Consider the following 26,664-nt stretch of genomic DNA (forward strand, 5'->3'; position numbering starts at 1 on the left):
TTGGGAACATCACTGTGGATGTGCACGAAAGCTGCTGATCGAAAGCAGGAGGAACTGATTAGAAGAGAGGGTACAGGTTTGACCTTTTCCAAACATGTTCAACCTTTAAACAACATTTCTCCATAGTTGAGCATTTTGTCTACAAAAGATTGTCATCTGGGGATGAAAGAAGCTTGTTTTCCTTTATAAAAAACGAATTCACTTACAAATGCATAGGCCCCAAAGTCCATCAGTACTGGAAACGTGCTGGAGGGGTCAATGTAAAAATAATATATCTAAGTCAACACAGTACGGCTCGGGTTGGCACAATAGTGTGAAATGGGTCTTAAAACATGTCCAAATCTTGACCTGACCTGACTCTGGTTGGAAGAAGATGAGGATGGGGACTCATGCTCTGCTGGGCTGTTTTCATGTTTGCCTGTGATATCATTTCTCTGTCTAATCCTGGATTAAATGGCTTTGACCAAGCAAAAGTCCACTTTTCTCACAATTTTCCCAAAGCAGTATACCAGTAACTCTTCTGGGGAGTTCAAAGAATGACGCTGTATAGCCTTTGCTATGTGTTGTATACTGAGCTGGTTTAAATAGTCATTAAGGATATCATCCATGCAAAGGGATATAGTCCCGCAACTAATAAAATAATAATTAGGAAACTAGAAGTGATAAATAGCTCTCTTTTTTCCCTTTTCGCATTCTCTTCATTATTATCTCTATCTTGTGGTCTTCCTCACATTGTTGGACTTCACTGGTCTGTGCCCGTCTAACACTGGGGTCAGCCAAGGGTCATGACCTCTCGTTAAAAGGTCAGGGGTTGGAGGTTCACTCACACACACAACACTTTGTCTTCTTTGGCCTTAAACCAACGCGCCTCTTTCCAACACAGGGACATCTCTACAAGGGCTTCCTATCCTCCTTCTCCTCTCCCTCGCTAATCCGAGGAAATATGATTGCCTACAAGAGTATTTGGCTTTAACCTGTCCTATTCTTTCTGTTCAGTGCAGATGAGGGAAGGGTACAAGGAGAGGAAACCTTTAATGATTATTGAGATACATCCTCAGTGTCCCTATCTCCCTTGCCTTACCTTCTGATGTACCATACTGAGACCATACAGAAAAGAATGGTAGCCGGCAATGATGTTTTCTACTCATACTTCTGTGATGCTAATTGGCTAATTCATGTAGGAGAGACAACTGTAGCTCTCTTACCGCTCATCCTCCTTTCCTCTCTGTTTCGCAAACTACTTTTATTTATATCTCTGCCATGTTCCTTTTGTGTTGGACATACAGTAATTAGGGTCTACAGCAGGGCTGTTCAATTCTGGTCCTGGTGGGTCGAAAAATGACTGTTTTTTGTTTCTAACTGTTAGTTAATTGCACTCACCTGGTTTTCCAGGTCTGAATTAGTCCCTTATTAGGAGAATATGAAAACCAGTAGTGTTTCGGCCCCTCCAGGACTGACATTGAACAGCCCTGGCTACTGAACTCCTTATGCCCATCTGTCTCTCTCTCTCTCTCTCTCTCAGAGCTCATTCCTCTCCCTCTTGTTCAAACTGTCTCTCCTCTCTCTCCATCCATCTCAATCTCTCTCGAAGCTACATACTTCTTCTCCCACTTGACTAGTATCTGCATCTATCTCTCCACACCTCAGTCTTTTCCTCTCTGTCCATCTCTTCCTGTGTCCCTCTCTCTGTCCATCTCTCTCTCTCTCTCTCTCTCTCTCTCTCCCCTCTTTCTTTCTCGCTCTCTCTCTCTCTCTCTCATCTTATCCAGTTTGTCTAGAGACCTAACTTCTCTATTTCACCAGTACAGCAGTCACTCACATGCCAGTGTTCTGTCTATAGAGTGTAAACAATGGCTTTGACATGAAACACCTGTCCATTTCCAGCACCGGTTCATTCAATAGGCTTGATTATATTACACTGTGTATGTGTGTGTGCGTGTGCATGCATGTCTGCTTGACTACATATTTGTTTGTGTGTGTTGTACATGTGCACTTGTGTATGTGCTGTATTTGCATGTGTATGTGTGTGAGGTCAAGGGCACCATGCATATCCCTATTTAGCTTCAACAGAGGATTACAACATGGCCTCGCCTTGCTTTGTCTGGTGATCGCCCATGGCCATGACGAATTGCATTGCCTTTCCTCTTTAAGGATCAGTGGTGCACCTGTGACTGAAAGGGAACAAAAAGCTTTCCTTAAATTACAATCTGGGCTGCTTAACTCATTGTGGCCCAGTGCCTCCTTTTGTGGCGGTTACGAATTGAAAAACTACAATGGTCTCGACAGACATTAAGTATCTTTCAAAAATGGATCGTGTGAAAATATCCAAGGATCTAAAAAGGCCTTTTGAGAGTGCACAGTTGTTTTACACGGCTTGTACAGTGCTACCATCTCATGTAGTTATCACAAGAGGTCGTCCCAAGTAACTGTGAGCTACACACCCAGACAGGTACTTCTTGTCCCATTGTCTTGTCAAGTTGTCTCCTTGATTGCCTGCCCCTGTCTTAATGCCCCCACCCCCGGTTCGGTTTCACTCAATCAACAGTTTTTATTTCCTCAAAGGGGTTAGCCTCATAGCCTACGTCCAGACACCAGGTTTCGATTTCCTGTTGTAACGTTGTCTGAATGGAGTTTGGGCAAACAAAAAACTAGTCTGCGTGGCACATCGCTCGTACATGCACAGATCAAACAGCCCATAAGTTCAGTTACAGCGCACCCTGTTCATGTGACAGATGAGGACACAGGAGAGAAGTCCGCCTGCCATTGTGGCGTGAGACTACAAAGAGCACATCTGCTAAAACAAGCATAACCACGGTAGAACTGAAATATTCATACACATACAGTATGTACAGCAGGAAGGCCATTGGAAAAGGCCATTGGAAAACGTTCTATTTAAAAAGGGCAACCATCATATTTGATTTCCCCCCTACGATGAAATCGGGGAACGGACTGTGGATCTGTCTCTGTCCGTTCAAACGTTCGACACACGCGATATCTCAGCACTGGGACGATCTTCCAGAAACTTGGGTGAATGATGCGTCTAGCCATAGAGATCAGGCTTTTACAAAACTCCACTGATTGGCCTAAGGCGGGAACTATAGTAATTAACTGAAATGTGTTAGTAACAAGCTGTATCTCAATTCATGGGGGACGACATGTTTACCGTTGCCTTGTTTATTGCTTGTTTTATTCAAGGGAATAATGTCGGTAAAGAACGAATGTAAATCCCTAAAAAACATTGACTGTCGAAAGCTTTGTTGAACTCCTGCTATAAAACTCTACTACCTCATTATCCTCATCAGAATGTAAAAAGTCAGTTGGTAGTAAATCAAGTGGTGCTGGTGGGTTTGATGACTCAGCCATATAGTGTGTGAAACAATGGTGGAAAGAATGTGCGGTCTCACTTTACAGTGCTCATGAATTAACGAAGAAGGTTTAAAACACACAGACAGTCAGGGTGAATGTTGGAGGAGGTAAAACTATAAGTAACGATGGGGCGGACAGATTCATTCTGCATTTCTCTGAACGACAATACTGTAGTCAACTGAACAAAACGATAATCTCCTACTTTAAGAGGGATTTTCTGAAGAGTTTTTATCACACCTTTTCCCATTACAATATCCTTTCAGTGATATTTGAATCTGAATCCTGATTGACGCTCAACATCGAGGACGGGAGTTATGATGTCCTGCAACTCAAGAGAGGGACTGAAGAGTTCCCCCCAAAAATGCTTGTCCAGTGAGGGGAGATACTTTATTGTAAGACTTCTCCTCAGTATGAGTAATCCCGATCTTACTAGTTAGAGAGCGAGAGAGAAAAAGAGAGAGAGAAAAAAAAAGAGAGCAAGAGTAAAGAGAGAGGGAGAAAAAGAGAGAGAGAGGGAGAGAGAAAAAGAGAGGGAGAGAGACAGTAAAGAGAGGAGGGAGAGAGACAGTAAAGAGAGAGCGAAAAAGAGAGTGAGATAGTAAAGAGAGAGAGAGAGAGAGAGAGAGACAGTAAAGAGAGAGGGAGAGAGAGAGATAAGCCACAACCACATCTGTGTGTTTCTCCAACAGAGAGTGGCCAGCCAGCCTTGTGTGTGTATGTAGTCTATAGAAGGCTGTGGGTCTGTGAAGCATCCATCATGCTGCTGCATGGTGAATAAAAGGACTAACCAGACCCTGGGAGACACTGGCTAGCCCACAGGGCAGGAGCACAGAATTCTACCTTAGCCAGAATGGTTGAGTAAGGCAGCCCATGGCAATGGGGACCTCTTGAACCCCAACAAACGTTTGGTTCCTCTCCAGAGGTCACTGAGAAAGTTACAGCAGAAGACCCTGTTTGATATAAAGAAGTGTCATGCTAAGTGTGGCTGTCTTCCGTTATAAACCAACAGACAGGCAAAGGAAGTAGTCAAAGTGGTCATGGGTAAAGAGACAACCGGCTTCTATTACTACACCCCCTCACACACCCTGCATTCACGTAGAACCTGTGCCAATCATTTCATTGGCAATAGCCAATGTCATATCTCAGTTCCCAGGTTGCATGGAGACAGTAGGGTAGAGGTGAAAATCCTCCATGGAGTGATGCCACCAAACACACAAAGGCAGCCTGTCATTCATTCAATAGGGAATACCATACACATAAACTAGCAAGTTCTACAATGCATAATTTTGCTTGGGTGGGAAAGCATGACTGATGGTCTTTGGGGATTCCTGTTTGATGGTGTATGTATATATATATATATTATGTGTGTGTGTGTGTGTGTGTGTGTGTGTGTGTGTGTGTGTGTGTGTGTGTGTGTGTGTGTGTGTTTCGTGTGGTGTGAGTCCAGCTGCTGATCTGAGATCTGCAACGTGCCACACTTATTAGCCCAGGGCTGTCTGCTCTCTAAACTGATAATGTGGCAGCACAGCTGGAGCATTAGGGGAAGGGGATACCTAATCAGTAGCACAACTGAATGCATTCAACCGAAATATGTATTCCGCATTTAACCCCACCCCTCTGAATCAGTGAGGTGCGGAAGGGGGGGCTGCTACCTTAATCGTCGTCCACATCATTGGCTCACACGCTTCAACAGCGCAGGTGGCAATAACACTAAATGCATCATCATAATAGATTAGCCAAACCCTTCACAATGTATTACACCAGCTCCTGAGGGCCATCATCGTTTTTAAAAAATTGGTCAGGGCCCCTGACCATTGCGCCTGGTCGGTAATCCGGCCATGGCTCCACACAAGGACACAGAAACATCACTTAACACATGGAATTTGCACACAAGGAAGAAGTACATGGACACTGGTTCAAACCAACAAAGGGAGCTGTAATAGAAAAGTCTAACCTTCCTTGTTGGATGTTGAATACTTCAAATATACCATTTGCCGGCACATCAGGCTTGAGTTGATGAGAAACATCTATAACTCTAAAGATCATATTTGACTAGGGGCCGGGTTTAATCAAACCTGCCTTAGCAATGTTTATGCAGTATCATTATTTACATAACTAGACCTACTGCCCACACAATGATCTCAAAGATCCTACCTGTGAGAGGAGTCGACGTTGTAGTTTATAGTGTCCAAGCACACTTTAGTGACTACACAGAGAAAAGGTTTGTCTAAACGCCGATGTCTAAAATCAGGGTTCTCCAATCCTGATCCCGGAGAGAAAGTCCAGGCTTTCATTCCAGCCCCTCATTAAAACACACCAGATCGAAGGCCCTGAAAAGTTGATTACTTGATTAATGTGTTGAGTAATGGGCTGGGGGAAAAGCATGCACACACCCAGTATTTCTCCAGGACTGGAGTTGGAGGATCCTGGTTTAATTGCGGATTGAACTGATTTGCTCCTTGTGTACACATTGCTGTACAGTGCTGGCTCTTGTCCAGACTGTGGAGGATTCTAGAATGAATCCACATTCTGTAGAGTAAAAGCTCATGTCACTGTGAGATGGGTCAATTGGCATTGTGGGACCGTGTGGGAACAGGCTGTATGACAGGCATCCTGCTGGTTCTGGCACACTCTCATTGTGCCTTGTTTAAGTGACTCTGGAGAGTGTCTGTCGATGCCCGGGTGGCATGACGACGTTCCACAGTGTGTGCCTGACGGGAGGAGTGTGAAATGAGTTGGAGTGTAAGTGTGTGGTCACACTTTTCGTTGCATTCTGATCTGTCCGGCCTGTATTCTCCAACACCAGGTCCCATGTACTGGGGTGATAAGACTGAGTGGCCCAAAGTGAGTGAGTGTGTGTGTGTGTGTGTGTGTGTGTGTGTGTGTGTGTGTGTGTGTGTGTGTGTGTGTGTGTGTGTGTGTGTGTGTGTGTGTGTGTGTGTGTGTGTGTGTGTACCTGCATGTGTATCTGTGCTAAGTGCGTAGGGCTGGGAATTGCCAGGGACCTCACGATACAATATTATCACGATAGTCAGGTGCCGATACGATACGTATTGCAATTCTCACGATTCTAGATGTACTGCGATACGATACTGGGATTTTATTGCGATTCGATGTTCCAAACATAATGCTCACCATATGTCTGCTGCAGAAGGATACGAGAGAGCCATGAGAAAACGAGTTTGGATCAGTCATGGGAAAAAAAGTGCGGAAAACAAATTGTCTCCCTATTAAAAAAATACTGCCGTTTTGGAGCAGGTACAGCCAAATAGCTCAAAAATAACATTGCGATATTGTCAAAACGATACGATATATTGTCAAAAATAATATCCCAATACGTAACTTTATCAATAATTTCCCCATCACTATACATGCGTACAATTAGGAGTATGTGTGTATGTGATAAAGAACAGATGAGGGAAAGAAATATAGTATCTCTGTGTGTGCGTGCATTAGTGCGAGCGTCCGTGCATGCGTACGCTCCTTCCTGTACATAATGACCCATCCAGAGAGTCTGTCTGATTGAGGACTCTGTCTAATGGCTCCAGCCGTTTAAGGTTTCCATCATTATCCTCCCTGGACTTGGGCCAAACACACAGTGCAGGGATGTTTGTTTATCCAGCGTTTCTAATGTGTCATCCTAACTTTCCCCTGCAACTGAACTGCAATAGGATAAGAAGGGCCTGGTCCAGTAGCCAGCCATATTCCGAGCAGCTGATCTAGCTCTTGAGGTCATCTGGCCAGAGCAAATCAGCATGCAGGATACGTGGGGCCCGACTTCCTGGAAAACAAGTGGACCTCATTATGACCTACAGGCACAGTGACTTCCCCCGGTCTCCCACACATTGCCATGGCCACAGATTCTGCCTGTTTCCTCTCACTGTCTGTCTTGGTTAGGATGTACTGTATCATTTCACACCACAGAGAAATCACGATCTTGCAATCTGCATCTCTGTCTCGATCACTCTTTGGGTGGTGTGAGAAAAATGATTGTGTTGTGTCATTCAGACAGTCTTCCTGAAGTCTATTTATTTTTCTCCCGCTTTGTCATTTAGTTCCTCGCTCAAACGTCTCTAATGTCTCTAGAGCGGGACAGTGAATGTTTTAAACAAGATATCACTTAACCCGGCTTGTTTAGAGGAAAAGAGAGAGATTTACTGGAATCAAAAGGGGAGAGTTCCATCATAATGATCTCAGAGGACTTATTTATAAGAACAAAAAAATCAACTTTGGGTAAAACGCACTAGCATATATTGAAGTGTGGGAGTGTCTACAGAAAAAACCATTAAGGATTATATACAGGCTGTGATTTATGGACCAAGAGCCATTTGAAAGCATTTTAAAATGTATTTGCTATGGCTACATGACATCAGTGTATTTGGCAAATTGCTCCTTCAGGAAGAACGGTGTGCATTCGGTCTCCATGTGGTACTCTGCCAATAATGAAAGTATTCACACCCACCGTTCTGTGATTGTTTCCTGTCCCCTCACCTTGAAGCTCTCACCAATTAGAGCTACCAGCTTTCACGTTCCTGTCCGGTCAACTTGATTAGATGCCTGTCACGTCAATAAAAATGAAGGGAACATGAGTAACGACAGCTTCTAGGCTAATTTGTCATCATTCTTATGAAAAAGGTCGAGATCATGCTTGTTAGGAGGCACAGGGGGAGGTTACACAGTCTTCTTGATTATTTACACTGTCCCATTCATTGATGATATCACAATACGAGGCGAGTGCTGAACATGATAGTCTCAGTTGTCTGGCTTGGGAGATCAAATCTGTGTGTGTGTATGTGTACGTGTGTGTGTGTTTGATGAAATGCAGGATAGATGCCAGCCCTTACATAACCATTCTATCCTGAATCCAGTCATCAATCAGGTACCATCTCTGTCCTCACGGATCGAAATAGCATAAGATAGAAGACTGGACCCCTGTCATTATTCACCAAGTAACATGCCTGTGACGAAGACTTAAATAGGAGTTGAAAGCTAAGCATACAGCTAAGTAAATTAGTGAGGAGGGGACGTCATTGATGTTCAATGAAATTAAATATGCTTCACCAACACACAAACACACGCACGCACACAATTGCCTCTATATAATGCAGTTGACAAGACCGAAACTATCTTCCCAATTCCACCGGGACCAATGGCAGAGATAAAAAGTTGATGAGGCTGTCCTATTCCACAGAAGAGATGCTTTCAGCATCTGTGGCAAATCGTTTTAACCAGATTTCCAAATGCATAAAGGATTCGTTCTGATCATGGAGCCTGGTGAGGCTATTTTGGCATGGGCTCGTCTAGACATAGATCTAATCTAATTGGTCACATGGAGCCTGACCAACAACAGAAATAGAAGAGCAACTAAACCACATCTGAGCCGGATGGGTGCATTTTCTGCCAACATTGTCTCCACATTGTCCCGGGGGTATGGGTGGCTGGGAGGGTGTGTGAATGGTTGTAGGAGGACTCCGCTGCTTGCTTTCATGGTATTTCTGATAAGGTGAATGGATTTCTTTATAGGAGGGAAGGAGAAATATATTTTATGGGTAAGTTCAAGGAAGCACCCAATCATAGGATGAATTGTGATTGCTAAAACCATGACGCAATTATGACAATATAAATGCTCTCAAAGAAATACCAGAAATAGAAGTTCAAATAAATGCTCTCACTAAGAGCAATTAATGTCTCCTTCTCTGAGTTGTGTTATTGTAAGCAGTGACAATGGATGATACTGACAACTGACACAAAGGCTTTGAAGGGAAATTACAGGACTCCCACTGAGTTCCCTGCCTTCCACTGAACATGCTGGACACAAGAGGTTGCACAGCCGGACGCAGTCAGCCTCATCCGAGCGTGACTGTGCTCTACTTCCCAGAAACACCTTTTCTCCTTGTAGCCTGATGGTGGAAACATGGACCGACACAGATGACCAACAGACCAGAGAGGATATCGCAGGGCTACAACATGCTGCTTGCTCCAAGCTCTGGGCCAACTCATCCTCTTTAATCTCTCTGAACACTCTCTCTGGCCTCCAACACAACCATATTTCTCAGTACTGAGTGATCCTTTAGTCTCCGTGCCATATCCGTCTTTATGAGCAAGTAGCATTTGATTTTTACGTCATGAAGCGCAAGGATTCTTGTATTGGAACATCTCTAACGAACAAAAGTCCTCCCACATTTTTCATTGTTAGCGGGGTCACATAAAGAAGATGACACAATATCATAAACCACCAACCTGATAGACCTCAGTAGGAACCACTAAGCAGGGCTTAGGGGTTAACCTACGCACTAATTGCTTTTCATGTAGATTAATCCACTGTGGCTGTCCCTTGACCATCCATCAAGGTCAGAGTGAGAAAAATTACCAACTCATTAACAATCACCCAGTATTTCCATGGTGGCTTGGGGGATGTACGTCTGTAGCCATTTTGAGTGATACGTTAACTGTGATTACATAGTACCTGTCTTGACTGCATCAAATCGTGAGAAGCTAGCTACTTAACCTGTTTGGGATAGGGGGCAGTATTTTCACGCCGGATAAAAAACGTACCCGATTTAATCTGGTTACTACTCCTGCCCAGAAACTAGAATATGCATATAATTAGTAGATTTGGATAGAAAACACTCTAAAGTTTCTAAAACTGTTTGAATAGTGTCTGTGAGTATAACAGAACTCATATGGCAGGCCAAAACCTAAGAAGATTCTATACAGGAAGTGCCCTGTCTGACCATTTCTTGTCCTTCTAGGGCATCTCTATCAAAAATACAGCATCTCTGCTGTAACGTGACATTTTCTAAGACTTTCATTGGCTCTAGGAAGGCGCCCGAAAGTGGAATGAGAGCTCTGCAGTCTCTGGGCAAAAAACAGCAGGGGTTTTTGTGAGTGGTCCTTCTGGGAACAATGACACTGAGGCGCGCGTCCACGAGACGACTCCATTTTTTTCTTTCAGTGTTTGAACGAATACATCGTCGCCCGGTTGGAATATTATCGCTATTTTACGAGAAAAATAGCATTAAAAATTGATTTTAAACAGCGTTTGACATGCTTCGAAGTACGGTAATGGAATATTTTGATTTTTTTTTTGTCACGAAATGCACCGGCGCGTCACCCTTCGGGTAGTGACTTGAACGCACGAACAAAACGGAGCTATTTGGATATAACTATGGATTATTTAGAACCAAAACAACATTTGTTGTTGAAGTAGAAGTCCTGGGAGTGCATTCTGACGAAGAACAGCAAAGGTAATCCAATTTTTCTTATAGTAAATCTGAGTTTGGTGAGGGCCAAACTTGGTGGGTGTCAAATTAGCTAGCCGTGATAGCCGGGCTATCTACTCAGAATATTGCAAAATGTGCTTTCACCGAAAAGCTATTTTAAAATCTGACACCGCGATTGCATAACCTGTTAGGGCTAGGGGGCAGTATTGACACGGCTGGATAAAAAACGTACCCGATTTAATCTGGTTACTACTCCTGCCCAGTACCTACAATATGCATATAATTATTGGCTTTGGATAGAAAACACCCTAAAGTTTCTAAAACTGTTTGAATGGTGTCTGTGAGTATAACAGAACTCATATGGCAGGCAAAAACCTGAGAAGATTTCATGCAGGAAGTGGCCTGTCTGACAAGGTGTCGTTCTTCTTATCTCTGTTTATTGAAGAGTGAGGATCTTAGCTGTAACGTGACACTTCCTACGGCTGCCATAGGCTCTCAGAAGGCGGCAAAATGCTGAATCGTGGCTTTGCAGGCTCTGGCTGAAAAAAAGTAGCGCGTTTGGGTAGTGGCTGGTTACAGTACTCTGAGACTCAGGCTCGTGCCCGCGTCGACCGAAAGCTTTCTTTTCCTTTGTCTGTTTAGCTAAATGGAGATTCCCGGTCGGAATATTATCGCTTTTTTACGAGAAAAATGGCATAACAATGGATTTTAAACAGCGGTTGACATGCTTCGAAGTACGGTAATGAAATATTTAGATTTTTTTTGTCACGAATTGCGCCATGCGCACGACCCTGATTTACCATTTCGGATAGTTTCTGGAACACACGAACAAAACGCCGCTATTCGGATATAACGATGGATTATTTTGGACCAAACCAACATTTGTTATTGAAGTAGCAGTCCTGGGAGTGCATTCTGACGAAGACAACAAAAGGTAATCAAACTTTTGTAATAGTAAATCTGATTTTGGTGAAGGCTAAACTTACCGGGTGTCTAAATAGCTAGCCCGTGATGGCTGGGCTATGTACTTAGAATATTGCAAAATGTGCTTTCACCAAAAAGCTATTTTAAAATCGGACATATCGAGTGCATAGAGGAGTTCTGTATCTATAATTCTTAAAATAATTGTTATGCTTTTTGTGAACGTTTATCGTGAGTAATTTAGTAAATTGTTAGTAAATTCCCCGGAAGTTTGCGGGGGGTATGCTAGTTCTGAACGTCACATGCCAATGTAAAAAGCTGGTTTTTGATATAAATATGAACTTGATTGAACAAAACATGCATGTATTGTATAACATAATGTCCTAGGGTTGTCATCTGATGAAGATCATCAAAGGTTAGTGCTGCATTTAGCTGTGGTTTGGGTTTTTGTGACATTATATGCTAGCTTGAAAAATGGGTGTCTGATTATTTCTGGCTGGGTACTCTGCTGACATAATCTAATGTTTTGCTTTCGTTGTAAAGCCTTTTTGAAATCGGACAGTGTGGTTAGATTAACGAGAGTCTTGTCTTTAAATAGCTGTAAAATAGTCATATGTTTAAGAAATTGAAGTAATAGCATTTCTAAGGTATTTGAAAATCGCGCCACTGGATTAGACTGGCTGTTGCGTAGGTGGGACGAATTCGTCCCGCCTTGCCCAGAGAGGATAAAGGAGTTCTGTATCTATAATTCTTAAAATAATTGTTATGTATTTTGTGAACGTTAATCGTGAGTAATTTAGTAAATTCACCGGAAGTTTTCAGTGGGTATGCTAGTTCTGAACAAATCATGCTAATGTAAAAAGCTGGTTTTTTGATATAAATATGAACTTGATTGAACAAAACATGCATGTATTGTATAACATAATGTCCTAGGAGTGTCATCTAAGGAAGATCATCAAAGGTTAGTGCTGCATTTAGCTGTGGTTTTGGTTTTTGTGACATATATGCTAGCTGGAAAATGGGTGTGTGATTATTTCTGGCTGGGTACTCTCCTGACATAATCTAATGTTTTGCTTTCGCTGTAAAGCCTTTTTGAAATCGGACAATGTGGTTAGATAAAGGAGACTCTTATATTTCAAATGGTGTAAAATAGTCATATGTTTGAGAAATTGAAATTATAGCATTTTTAAGGTTTTTTGTATTTCGCGCCAGGCGCTACCATTGGATATTGGTGAGGCGTTCCGCTAGCGGAACCTCTGTCCATAAGAGGTTTTAAGCTAGCTAACTTTACCTAGCTAGGCTAATTGAGGCAGCAGTGCATGCGCTTTCTCATCCTACAGTCAGTGCTTGACTTGGACTGAAATAGGTGCCGGTACTCATTTTGGGTGCTGGTACTGTTTACATTTAGGTGTAGGAGCTCCACAATACTTTTGAGCTAAAGAGGAACAGGAGCTCAAGCAGTAGAACATTTGAGGTGCCGGTACTCAGCTCCGACAAGCTCCTGCCCAAGTCAAGCACTGCCTACAGTTACAAATACAGTTACAGTTACAACAACTCCATTCAGAATATTGAGTAGCAGCCTACCTGTTGGCTCTTAGTCGTTGTAGCCTATCCTTCTCCTGTAACTTTTAATTCCGTCATTTTAATTCCATCTTCCATTGATTAGATATCTCCTAACTTTTGCACAGAGGCTTTATGACAGTAGCCTATTGCCACTTTGATGACTTATGATTGGCCAACAACAACAACACGGTACACTTGCCACGCGCAACGCTCGTGAAAAGCAAGAGCAGCAGCATAAATTATAAAAATGTCTCTCGGATCTGTAGGGTCCTTCCGGACAAGTCAGTTATAATTACACATACCTGAGACCAGTGACAATCATATCAGATCTGACCCAGACCCGTGACAGTACCCGCTCGGGTCCCGGATCGGGTCTCAGGTATTCGGGTACAGGTGGATCTGTGAAGACCTCTAGTGCAGACAACCAACTTTTTGTCTCTGATATTCTCTTCTTTTCTGGTGTGATTTATCAGTAAGATTTCGGAGGTTCCACTGATGGCCTACTATTGAGTGGTATCATTCATCACCAATACATTTCTGTCACAGAGGATGAAAGTTCTATTTCAATGAGCATGACATGTCTGTCATTAACCTATTTCGATACGGGGCAGCAACACAGATTGGCCTCTCCAGATGTACCCGGGCATGGTTCCGGACCCCTGGCGGGAGCATTAGCATTGGCCACCCGCTGCCATGTGTCCACCACCAGCTGGGGCCAGCTGCCACCCTCCACCAAAGACCTGGCTAGTCTGCCAATCAAGACATTTGGGAATCATGGTGGGGTACAGAGTAGGATACAGTTGAAGTTGGAAGTTTACATACACCTTAGCCAAATACATTTAAACTCAGTTTTTCACAATTCCTGACATTTAATTATAGTAAAAAATCTATGTCTTAGGTCAGTTAGGATCACCACTTTATTTTAAGAATGTGAAATGTCAGAATAATAGTAGAGAGAATGATTTATTTCAGCTTTTATTTCTTTCATCACATTCCCAGTTGGTCAGAAGTTTACATACACTCAATTAGTATTTTGTAGCATTGCCTTTAAATTGTTTAACTTCGGTCAAACGTTTCGGGTAGCCTTCCACAAGATTCCCACAGTAGGTTGGGTGAATTTTGGCCCATTCCTCCTGACAGAGCTGGTGTAACTGAGTCAGGTATGTAGGCCTCCTTGCTCGCACACACTTTTTCAGTTTTTCCTACACATTTTCTATTGGATTGAGGTCAGGGCTTTGTGATGGCCACTCCAATACCTTGACTTTGTTGTCCTTAAGCCATTTTGCCACAACTTTGGAAGTGTGCTTGGGGTCATTGTCCATTTGGAAGACCAATTTGCGACCAAGCTTTAACTTCCTGACTGATGTCTTGAGATGTTGTGTTGCTTCAATATATCCACATAATTTTCCTCCCTCATGATGCCATCTATTTTGTGAAGTGCACCAGTCCCTCCTGCAGCAAAGCACCCCCACAACATGATGCTGCCACCCCCGTGCTTCACAGTTGGGATGGTGATCTTTGGCTTGCAAACCTCACCCTTTTTCCTCCAAACATAACGATGGTCATTATGGCCAAACAGTTCTATTTTTGTTTCATCAGACCAGAGGACATTTCTCCAAAAAGTACGATCGTTGTCCCCATGTGCAGTTGCAAACCGTATTCTGGCATTTTTATGCCGGTTTTGGAGCAGTGGCTTCTTCCTTGCTAAGTGGCCTTTCAGGTTATGTCGATATTGGACTCATATTACTGTGGATATAGATACTTTTGCACCTGTTTCCTCCAGCATCTTCACAAGGTCCTTTGCTGTTGTTCTGGGATTGATTTGCACTTTTCGCACCAAAGTACGTTCATCTCTAGGAGACAGAATGCATCTCCTTCCTAAGCGGTATGATGGCTGAGGGGTCCCATGATGTTTATACTTGCATACTATTGTTTGTACAGATGAACGTGGTACCTTCAGGTGTTTGGAAATTGCTCCCAAGGATGAACCAGACTTGTGGAGGTCGACAATTTTTTTCTGAGGTCTTGGATGATTTCTTTTGATTTTCCCATGATGTCAAGCAAAGATGTCAAGCAAAGAGGCACTGAGTTTAAAGGTAGGCCTTGAAATACATCCACAGGTACACCCCCAATTGACTCAAATTTGGTCAATTAGCCTATCAGAAGCTTCTAAAGCTATGATATCATTTTCTGGAATTTTCCAAGCTGTTTAAAGGTGTATGTAAGGTGTATGTAAATAGTGCATGTAAATATCTGACCCACTGGAATTGTGATACAGTGAACTATAAGTGAAATAATCTGTCTGTAAACAATTGTTGGAAACATTACTTGTGTCATGCACAAAGTAGATGTCCTAACCGACTTGCCAAAACTATAGTTTGTTAACAAGAAATTTGTGGAGTGGTTGAAAAACAAGTTTTAATGACTCCAACCTAAGCGTATATAAACTTCCGACTTCAACTGTACATGTTGTACACAAAACAGGAGGCAGACAAGCAGTCAAAGTAGTAGTGTTCTTTTTCAGCAACTCTGGCTAGTGGCTACGATATGGCAGCAACTACAAAGATTAGCCTACATCATCACACAAAGCGCAGATTGTTTTTTACTCCAATATAATGTGTAGGGACTTTGTCCTGCTTGTGCAACTGCAATATCCATTACAATAAAGAGAGGTTATAGCCTTTGAATGTTCGTTCAACTCGCTGCAGGGTTTTTATTTCAGCTGTTCGGAAATATGAGGCAGAAATATGAGGCAGAGACATAGGCTACATCATCATGAGTAAAAAGAGAAACATGAAGGGAGGTGGCGTGTAAGCAGCAGCTACAGATGTAGGATCTTAATTTGAGCCAGTATGCTACAGCAGGAAAATAATCCTACAGAAACAGGAAATGTGCATTATTATGTGCATTATAATTAATGGACATTTTTGTAGGGGTTAATACATTTTAAGGGAAAATCAAGTCTGAAATTTTAATGTGGAAATTACAAACTTCAAAAGCCTTTTTAAACTTCAAAAACACGACAATATTTACATTTCATGCATTGCAAGAAAGTTCTCCTGCAACAGGGTGATTAAATTAAGATCCGGTACGTAGAAAAAATGTGTAAAAATGTGATAAAAGAGATCCAGATCCGTAGCTTTGAGAAAGAGGCTCTAACTCCTCTAGCTTCACAATGAGATATGGTGCATGCCAGGCAGCAGGCTGTTAGCCTGCCTGCCGGCTTAGTGGGGTCTGCCACTAGCATAGTCATTATAGTCAGCTCAGCTTTCCCCATTGAGACCATGTCTGTGCCTCGATCTAGGTCGGGCAAAACTAAACATGGCGGTGTTTGCGTTAGCAATCTCACTGGAATAAAGACCTCCTCCAATCCTGTCATTATTGAAAGAGATTGTGATAATATCTTACATCTGAAAATATAACTACTTAATGTTAGATCCCTCACTGATCATATCCTTGATGTGATTGGCCTGACTGAAACATGGCTGAAGCCTGATGAATTTACTGTGTTAAATGAAGCCTCTCCTTCTGGTTATACTAGTGACCATATACTCTGAGCATCCCGCAAAGACAGAGGTGTTTCTAGCATTTACGATGAGGACGACGGTATTCAGCGGTGCGCAGAGACACAGCAGATGACTGCGTTTTCGTATTTTGAGCGTCTTGTCATTAAATCTATACAGCCTACTCAATCACTTTTTATAGCTACTGTTTACAGGCCTCCTGGGCCATATACAGTGTTCCTCACTGAGTTCCTTGAATTCCAATTAGACCTTGTAGTCATGGGAGATAATATTCACATTTTTGGTGACTTCAATATTCACATCGAAAAAGTGGACTTTTATTGTCCCCAGCTCAAGGTGCATCTGTGTAATGATTATGCTGTTTAATCAGCTTCTTGATATGCCATACCTGTCAGGTGGATGGATTAGCTTGGCAAAGGAGAAATGCTCACTAACAGGGATGTAAACAAATGAGTGCACAACATGTGAGAGAAATAAGCTTTTTGTGCGTATGGAACAAAATGTTAATATGTTCCGTGTATATTTTTGTTCGGTGTAGCTCCCAGGTATACAGAAAATACCCGAGCCCTGAAGCAAACTTCCAGAAAATTGGAACAAAAATGGAGCTTCGCCAAACTGGAACTCTACCGACTAGCTTGGAAAGACAGTACCGTGCAATATTGAAGAGCCCTCACTGCTGCTCGATCAGCCTACTTTTCCAACCTAATTGAGGTGAATAAAAACAATCCAAAATGTGATACTGCCACAAAGCTAACTAAAAAGCAGCATTACCCAAGAGAGGATGGTCTTCACTTCAGCAGTGATGAGTTCATGAACATCTTCGACGAAAAGACCATGATCATTAGAAAGCAAATTACAGACTCCTCTTTGAATCTGCGTATTTCAGTTGTCCTGAGTCTGGACAGAACTGCCAGGACCTAGGATCAATGGAGACACTCAAGTTTTTTAATCCTGTATCTCTCTTCACATGTACCAAACTCACAAAAAATGGCAGTAATAAAGCCTCTCCTGAAAAAGCCAAACCTTGACCAAGACATTTTTATAAAAAATATGAACCTATATTGAATCTCCCATTCCTCTCAAAAATGTTGGAAAAAGCTGTTTGTCCTCTGACAAATCCATTGTAAGTTTCGGTGTTCCTCAAGGTTCCGTTTTAGGACCACTATTGTTTTCACTATATAATCTATCTCTTGGTGATGTCATTCGGAAACGCAATGTCAACTTTCACTGCTATGCGGACAACACACAGCTGTACATTTCGATGAAACATGGTGAAGCCCCAAAACTGCCTACCCTGGAAGCATGTGTTTCAGACATAAGGAAGTGGATGGCAGGAAATGTTTTAGTTTTAAACTCAGACAAAACCGAGATGCTAGTTCTAGGTCCCAAGAAACAAAGATATCTGCTGTTTGATCTGAAAATTAATCTTGATGGTTGTACAGTTGTCTCAAATAAAACTGTGAAGGACCTCGGCGTTACTCTGGACCCTGATCTCTCTTTTGACGAACATACAGTATAAAGTATATTTCAAGGGCAGTTTAACATTACAAAAATCTGAAACGTTTTGTCCAAAAATTATGCAGAAAAGCTAATCCATCCTCACTTCTAGATTAGACTACTGCAATGCTCTACTTTCCGGCTACCAGGATGAAGCACTAAATCAACTTCATTCAGAGCTAAATACGGCTGCTATAAGTTTGACTAGAACCCCAAAAATGTATCATGTTACTTCAGTGCTAGCCTCTCTACACTGGCTTCCTGTTAAGGCTAGGGATGATTTCAATGTTTTGCTGCTAACCTACAAATCATTACATTGACTTGCTCCTACCTATCTCTCCGATTTGGTCCTGCCGTACATACCTACAAGTATGCTACGGTCACAAGACGCAGGCTTCCTTATTGTCTCTAGAATTTCTAAGCAAACAGCTGAAGGTAGAGCTTTCTCCTATAGAGCTCCATTTTTATGGTATGGTCTGCCTATACATGTTCGAGACGCAAACTCGGTCTCAACCTTTAAGTCTTTATTGAAGACTCATCTCTTCAGTAGGTCCTATGATTGAGTGTAGTCTGGCCCAGGGATGCAACGGTGAACGGCAAGGCACTGGAGTGACAAACCGCCTTTGCTGTCTCTGCTTGGCCGGCTCCCTTCTCTCCACTGGGATTCTCTGCCTCTGACCCTATTACGACTTACTAGTGCTCTTCCATGCCATCCCTAGGAGAAGTGCGTCACATCATGCCAGGCTTTTTCGCTATAGTCGACTTGAGTGGGTTGAGTCACTGACGTGATCTTCCTGTCTGGTCATTCGCCCCCTTGGGTTTGTGTGGTTGGTGGAGATCTTCATGGCCTTTACTCAGCCCTGTCTCAAGGTAGTACGTTGGGGGCTGTTGATATCCCTCTAGTGGTGTGGGGGCTGTGCTTTGGCAAAGTGGGTAGGGTTATATCCTGCCCCCCTGTCCGGGGGTATCGTCGGCCTGGGCAACAGTGTCTCCCGACCCCCCTTGTCTCAGCCTACAGTATCTATGCTGCAATAGTCTATGTGCCAGGGGGCTAGGGTCAGTCTGTCCTATCTGCTGTCTTATCTGGTGTCCTGGGTGAATTTAAGTATGCTCCCTTTAATTCTTTCTCTCTCTCTAGGACTATGTCTCAGGACTACCTGGCCTGATGACTTCTGGCTGTCCCCAGTCCACCTGGTCGTGCTGGTGATCCAGTTTCTGCGGTTTTGCCTGTGGCTATGGAACCCTGACCTGTTCACCAGAGATGCTCCCTTTTCATGCTGCTGCTCCAGTTTTTCAACTGTTCTGCATGTGGCTATGGAACCCTGACCTATTCACAAGATGTGCTACCTTGTCCAGGACCTGCTGTTTTCGAACTCCCTCCCTCCCTCGCTCTATCTCTACCGCACATGTTACCTTGACCTCTGAATGCTTGGCTATGAAAAGCCAACTGACAATTACTCCTGAGGTGCTGACCTGTTGCACACTCTACAACCACTGTGATTATTATTTGACCCTGCTGGTCATCTACGAACGTTTGAACATCTTGAAGAACAATCTGGCCATAATGGCCATGTACTCTTATAATCTCCATTCGGCACAGCCAGAAGACGACTGGCCACCCCTCAGAGCCTGGTTCCTCTCTAGGTTTCTTCTTAGGTTCCTGCCTTTCTAGGGAGTTTTCCTAGCCACTGTGATTCTACATCTGCATTGCTTGCTGTTTGGGGTTTTAGGCTGTGTTTCTGTAAATGTGAGGACTGACGCTGGAGACGAGAAGCAAGTACAGGGAGTGGACATTTAATAAACAACGGACATGAAACAGAACAGGAACAGCGTCTGGACAGGGGAAAAATAACGACATCAATGCTGACACAGGGAACAAACTGAGGAGCAGACAGATATAGAAGGGGTAATCAAAAAGTACAATCTTTGTTCCCATGTGCAGTTGCAAACCGTAGTCTGGCTTTTTTATGGCGGTTTTGGAGCAGTGGCTTCTTCCTTGGTGAGTGGCCTTTCAGGTTATGTCGACGTAGGACTAATTTTACTGTGGATATAGATACTTTTGTACCTGTTTCCTCCAGCATCTTCACAAGGTCCTTTGCTGCTGTTCTGGGATTGATTTGCACTTTTCGCACCAAAGTACTTTCCTCTCTTGGAGACAGAATGCATCTCCTTCCTAAGCGGTATGATGGCTGCGTGGTCCCAAGGTGTTTATACTTGCACACTATTGTTTGTACAGATGAACGTGGTATCTTAAGGCGTTTGGAAATTGCTCCCAAGGATGAACCAGACTTGTGGAGGTCTACAATTTTTTTTCTTCACTGATTTCTTTTGATTTTCCCATGATTTCAAGCAAAGAGGCACTGAGTTTGAAGGTAGGCCTTGAAATACATCCACAGGTACACGTCCAATTGACTCAAATGTTGTCAATTAGCCTATCAGAGGCTTCTAAAGCCATGTCATCATTTTCTGGAATTTTCCAAGCTGTTTAACGGCACAGTCAACTTAGTTTATGTAAACTTCTGACCCACTGGAATTGTGATACAGTGAATTGTAAGTGAAATAATCTGTCTGTAAACAATTGTTCGAAACATTACTTGTGTTATGCACAAAGTAGATGTCCTAACCAACTTGCCAAAACTATAGTTTGTTAACAAGAAATTTGTGGAGTGGTTGAAAAATGAGTTTTAATGATTCCAATCTAAGTTTATGTAAACCTCTGACTTCAACTGTATTTGTAATAATGACAATTACAACAACACTGAATTAACACTTTTATTTTAACTTAATATAATACATAAATAAAATCAATTTAGTCTCAAACAAATAATGAAACATGTTCAATTTGGTTTAAATAATGGAACAACAAAAAAGTGCAATATGTGCCATGTAAAAAAGCTAACGTTTAAGTTCCTTGCTCAGAACATGAGCACCTATGAAAGCTGGTGGTTCCTTTAAACATGAGTCTTCAATATTCCCAGTTAAGAAGTTTTAGGTTGTAGTTATTATAGGAATTATAAGACTATTTCTCTCTATACCATTTGTATTTCATATAACTTTGACTATTGGATGTTCTTATAGGCACTATAGTATTGCCAGCCTAATCTCGGGAGTCGATAGGCTTGAAGTCATAGACAGCGCTGTGCTTTAAGCATTGCGAAGAGCTTCTGGCAAACGCAGGAAAGTACTGTTTGAATGAATGCTTACGAGCCTGCTGCTGTCTACCACCGCTCAGTCAGACTGCTCTATCAAATATAAAATCATAGACTTAATTATAATATAATAAACACACAGAAATACGAGCCTTCGGTCATTAATATGGTCAAGTCCGTAAACTATCATTTCGATAACAAAATGTTTATTCTTTCAGTGAAATACGGAACCGTTCCGTATTTTATCGAACGGGTGGCAACCCTAAGTCTAAATATTGCTGTTACATTGCACAACCTTCAATGTTATGTCATAATTATGTAAAATTCTAGCAAATGAATTATGGTTTTTGTTAGGAAGAAATGGTCGTCACACAGTTCGCAACGAGCCAGGCGGCCCAAACTGCTGCATATACCCTGACTCTGCTTGCACGGAACGCAAGAGAAGTGACACAATTTCCCTAGTTAATATTGCCTGCTAACATGAATTTCTTTGAACTAAATATGCAGGTTTAAAAAAATATACTTGTGTATTGATTTTAAGGAAGGCATTGATGTTTATGGTTAGGTACATTGGTGCAACGATGGTGCTTTTTTCGCGAATGCGCTTTTGTTAAATCATCACCCGTTTGGCAAAGTAGGCTGTGATTCGATGATAAATTAACAGGCACCGCATTGATTACATGCAACGCAGGACAAGCTAGCTAAACTAGTAATATCATCAACCATATGTAGTTAACTAGTGATTATGTTAAGATAGTTTTTTTATAAGATAAGTTTAATGCTAGCTAGCAACTTACCTTGGCTCCTTGCTGCACTCACGTAACAGGTAGTCAGCCTGCCACGCAGTCTCCTCATGGATTGCAATGTAATCGGCCATAATTAGCGTCCAAAAATGCCGATTACCGATTGTTATGAAAACTTGAAATCGGCCCTAATTAATCGGTCATGCCGATTAATCAGTCGACCTCTACATGAAAACGTATAATTTTCTTGTGTGGTATTAGCTTAAGAAGACTGTGTTTGCCTATTGTTGTGACTTTTTTATTTATTTTAACCAGGCAAGTCAGTTAAGAACAAATTCTTATTTTCAATGACGGCCCAGGAACAGTGGGTTAACTGCCTTGTTCAGGGGCAGAACGACAGATTTTTACCTTGTCAGCTCGGGGATCCGATCTTGCAACCTTTTGGTTACTAGTCCAATGCTCTAACCACTAGGCTACCTGCCGCCCCATTTTGATGAAGATCAGATCAAATTTGATGACCAATTTATGCATAAGTCCAGGTAATTCCAAAGGGTCCACATACTTTTTCTTGCCACTGTAGAGGGGGTAATCAACAAAGTAATGGAGTCCAGGTGAGTCCAATATTGCGCAGCTGCGTATAATGATGGTCACAGGTGTGCGTAATGAAAGGCAGCCTGGCACCCTCGAGTGCCAGAGAGGGGATGCGGTAGCAGGCGTGACAGTAACCCCCCCCCCCCCTTCTAGGGGCGCTACCTGGCATCCCACCTGGGTGAGCCTAACGGGCTGGCCGAGGCATGGGCGCTGGATATGCTGGCTGAGTCATAGAAGCCCAAAGAACCGCTGAGGCGTGGGATCCTGGCGAGCCGGCTGAGGCATGGGACCCTGACGATCCGGCTGAGGCGTGAAAGCCTGATGGGCCGGCTGAAGCATGACGTGGGGTGGGCGCCTGCCAAGCCAACCGAGGCAAGAAGACCTCTTGAGCCAGCTAAGGCATGGAAGCCCGACGAGCTAGCTGAGGCACCCCCGGTTCCATCGGCGACGGCACCCGGACCCAACCAAAACAAAAAACAAAAACTCCCTGATGCTTCCTTTAGTGGTGTCAGCATTCTGTGAGGATCGACGCTGGAGACGAGAAACAAGTACAGGGAGTGAACATTTAATAAACGACGGACATTAAAGAGAACAGGAACAGTGTCTGGACAGGGGAAAAATAACGACATCAATGCTGACACAGGGAACAAACTTAGGAGCAGACAGATATAGAAGGGGTAATCAATAAAGTAATGGAGTCCAGGTGAGTCCAATATTGCGCATCTGCGCGTAATGATGGTGACAGGTGTGCGTAATGAAGGGCAGCATGGCCCTCAGCCTGGCCCTTGAGCGTCAGAGAGGGGGAGCGGGAGCAGATGTGATAGAAAAAGTACTTTGTGACATTTGCTGATGTAAAAAGGGCTTTATAAATAAATTTGATTTGATTTCCAAATGGGCGGGTGGAGATAAACTCTGTATTTGCAGCCACGGCCTATAAAGAAATACAGTCAAAAACTTTGACCAACTTGAAGCTTGGCTTGAGTAAAATATTTGCCTGTACAGCCTTAGGCTTAGCACTGCCAAAAGATTCTTAAGTTGTTCAAAGTCCCAGTTATTGTTATTTGCGTAACTACACAGGCATGTCATGCTACACACATTTTTAATAGTTCTGTCAGTGCCTAGACTGCATTCTATGTCAAGTTCAATTTTGTTGCAAAATGTTACTCCTGTAAGCAATTACATTTAATTTGTACTTTACTGATATTTAATATACATGAAAAGAGCATGGGCCTTTTGGGGAGTGGTATGTGCAGTCATGTCCCAACACATTTACAAATTCCATTACTTGTGTCCCATTGAAAATTAGAACTAAAAGAAAGATTAAAAAAGAAAAGGGGGGATACACCCCCAATCCCCCCGAGCAAAATGCACCTTGACCAACAGGGTTGTTCACACAAGCTAGCTGGCCTTTATCTTAGTCACTTGGGGATTTGCATTCAGTGTCAGGACAACAGCCATCGATATACAGGACAGTTAAGAGACCACACACTAACAGGCAGCTGAAGAGAAGAAGAGGGGGAGAAATCAATGGCTCTCTACCAGCCACTCTATGGGGCTCCTCTTGTTCTCCCCAATGGCCCCGGTGTGAGAAGCTCTCTTTCAGTTGCAAGACGGGCCACCCGGATCTGCCCTGTCATCCATTAAGTAGCCAGTGGTGGGCATCGAGGACCCGGCTGGCAGAACGCCATGAAGACACCAGCAGAACCTGGTTGTCTGTGAGACAAACGAGGAGAAGGAGAATAGGTAGCGGGTAGAGATGGTGGGAGGGAGACAAGAAGAGGACGAACAGGGGGTGAGATTGGGGGAGTGAGAGGAGAATTAGACAGGAAGGAAAAAATGATGAGGAGGAGAAATTAGAAAAGAAGAGAGAAAATTACAGATTGACGATGATGAGGGAGAGAAAAAGTTTAACAAATATATGGGACAAAAAGGAGAAGAGAAGAATGCATGTGAAAGTGTGAAATAAAGACTGAAGAGAGCATGAAAAGGGGAAAAGGTCTGGAACAAAACTAATGACATTACGAGTGTGGTTGAAGCCTCAACTCCATCGCTCTCCTAGCTTGGGGGCACCGCTGAGGTGTCAAGAAGGGGGAGCCTGGGAGCCAGAGCGTCGGAGCATTGCCATGACACTCCTGTGACGGTCGCAACACGCTGCGCTCTCACACATCCCCTCCAGTCTCGCAGCGTGAGAGCCTCCTGCTCCAGCGCCACCACTGCCGCTGGGACAAATTGGTGCTCGATCTAGCGTCACGCTTACAATGGTCCCCCCTTGCTGTGTCGCTGCGCACCGCTGAACACCATCGAACACCGTCGCCCTCTGCCAGCTTCTCCCCCACCCACACAAAACAAATCTCTCTTCTGACAGCATAATTCACGGGGGAGGCCTTGGGAAGACGGAGGATATGGAGGAGAACCAGTGTCCTGGGCTCCGCTATGGAGGCTTGGCTGGTCTGTACCACCACGTAACCATAGTCCTATTCAGCCATGGCCGGGGAGAGAGAGAGGGGCGACTCAGAGGATTCAGTGTGGCCCCTGTGCAAACTTGAGTGAATGCCGTTGAGCCTAATACCGACTAATCTGGTCATCAAATACCCCTCCTGCCGCCGATTGTAAATCTGCTCTGCTTTTTACCAGCAACCCTGCTTGGATGGCTAAGAGGACCAGTGTGCCAAGCTGCTCTGGGTAAGGTGTCCCGCAGCTTCCTCTGAGAAAGAGGGAGAGAAGGAGAAAGAAGAATGGGAGAAGGTAGGAGAGGAAATGAGAAGAACGTGTAGAGAGGGGGCAGAAAGAACAAGGGAGAGGTGGCATGGAGAAAAAGCTTTTCGTCTTCGCATCAAAGGAGCTGAGAAGCTGAGTTTCAATTACTGTTGGTAATAAGTGTGATTTTGCACAGTTAACAACAGCCATACTCAGACTAAAGTAGACAAATACACTCTATGCAACTAAACTATTGAGCTGTGTACTCTGCAAGTGTAGTTTATTGTATTCCTCAGTGTGATAACAGCTGCATGGGCAACATGAAGTTATGAACTGGCACACTGTCCTCATACCAGTAAGCCAAATCTGAAACTGGATTAAGCATTGGACCAACAGCTTGTGACACACCCCTCTACGGTGGACTTCCTAGAGGCATGAGCACAGGGGTATGGAATCTGGAAGCCCACCAACCAACCATCCACCTGAATGACTGAGTGACAAACTATGACTGCCATATGTCACGAGTCACGACCACCCTGCTCCAAAACAACAGGCACAGAGACTTCCTCATCCGAGAGAGAGCGGGGCACTGTGGATGATGCCCCAGTGTAAATGCCCCATCTATATCCCACCACATTGGGAAGACAGATGGTGCAGAGTCTGCGTTGCATTCATTCACTTTGTGTCTTTTTTCTGCCATCAATCCCTATGCTGCCTTCCCAACAAACGACCGTTTCCTTTGTGCTCCACGTTTCATCAAAGCGTCATTTAAAGCACTCTGCTGAAAGGGGCAAAAAGAAGGGAGAAGAGGAGGGGAGTGGTGGCGGTGGGGTGCATGTGGTAAAGCATTCAGCATGTACCAACACATTTGATATCCCAGTTCACAAGGCCTGTCACAAAAGGCTTTTAGCTCTTAAGCAAACTAGCTTTAGCAAGCTTTTTTCAAGTCTTTGTCTAATGCCTCACCCAAAAGATTAAACCAAGCATATCAGTCTCCTCCTTGACACTTTTGCACTGTACGTGTGTGCCATATTGATGCTGAACGGCTAAGACCAACTGTGCGAATTAAGAAAACACTCCTTTCACTCAGTTCTGAGGGGATATGTAAATTATCAGTTTATTCAAATATTTGCCTGTATTGTCCTGTAACCAATGGTGGCTGTAACAGCAACCCCATTTATAGACCTATTTGAATTTGGTCAAAATGACAAGATAACTATCAAAATTTGTGCAATTAAACGTACTTATAACACATCAATAGCACATTATTTATAGGCTACCTACAGTACCATAGGCTTCAAATAAAGTGTAACCAAAGGCTATCTGTTTGAACTTTTCAGGATAGCCTTAGGTGAATGAATGTCAGGAGAGAAATACAGTTGTGGAATGT

General features: G+C 43.3%; 1 protein-coding gene across 6 annotated transcripts in view; it reads right to left on the reverse strand.

Moving 5' to 3' along the window:
• ptprz1a (protein tyrosine phosphatase receptor type Z1a) overlaps positions 1 to 26,664 on the reverse strand; it is a 75,625-nt gene that overhangs the window by 47,678 nt on the left and 1,283 nt on the right. Inside the window, exon 2 of one of the 6 annotated variants that reach the window (XM_014124573.3) lies at positions 7,829 to 7,923. The exons of the other annotated variants lie outside the window; for them this stretch is intronic. The gene's annotated coding sequence lies outside the window, so the exon portion shown is untranslated. The remainder of the gene's footprint in view (positions 1 to 7,828; positions 7,924 to 26,664) is intronic. 6 annotated transcript variants of the gene reach the window in all.

Source organism: Salmo salar, chromosome 10, assembly GCF_965601325.2.
Source record: "Salmo salar chromosome 10, fSalSal1, whole genome shotgun sequence".
Lineage (NCBI taxonomy): Eukaryota > Metazoa > Chordata > Actinopteri > Salmoniformes > Salmonidae > Salmo > Salmo salar.